Here is a 702-nt window from a genome sequence, read left to right as displayed (position 1 = left end):
AAGCCACTAAAAGGCACTGCAATGCACCACATATATAGAAGAGCAAATATATAAACCTAGACAGAACAGAGGAGGAGAGAGTTTATTGAGACTTTTGGATGAGGATTTTCAAGTAACTGAAAGAAGAATCAGGGAATTTACACACTACATTCACCACCCCTGCTGCCATATGTACACACACTATAGTGTACAGCTCTGAAAAATGGGTGCCATTGGCCATCTGGAGCTGAAACTACAGAATTATATATCTTTTTCTTTTGATTTCTATAAACCAGATAAAAGCAACTCAGGAATTTGACTTTATTGACTAAACAGGCACCACCGACTTATACGGCCCATCAGGCATTGACATCATCCATGATAAAATGTGCAGTTGTTTTGTGTAATGCCCATGTATATACCAAATATCTTTTTTTTCTTCTTTCTAATTTCTCCCCTTATCTCTATAGGTTGAACTCGATGGACTTGTGTCTTTTTTTCAACCTGACTAACTATGTAACAATATTCCCAGCAGTTACAAAACAAATACATTGCACCAGATTTTACAGCACTGGTGGTTTAATAGGGTCACATTTGTTTTTCCAAGATTAAAACCACACAATCCATTATACCTAATAGCTAATGTGCATAGCAACAAATTAATAACACAGCGGCAGTATGAAATAGGTGCGAGGACTAAAGGAACTCACAGCCTAACAAATA

This window comes from Nanorana parkeri, unplaced genomic scaffold, assembly GCF_000935625.1.
Source record: "Nanorana parkeri isolate BGI_ZX_2015 unplaced genomic scaffold, ASM93562v1 scaffold886, whole genome shotgun sequence".
Classification (NCBI taxonomy): Eukaryota; Metazoa; Chordata; class Amphibia; order Anura; family Dicroglossidae; genus Nanorana; species Nanorana parkeri.
Note: the sequence above shows the minus strand (reverse complement) of the source record.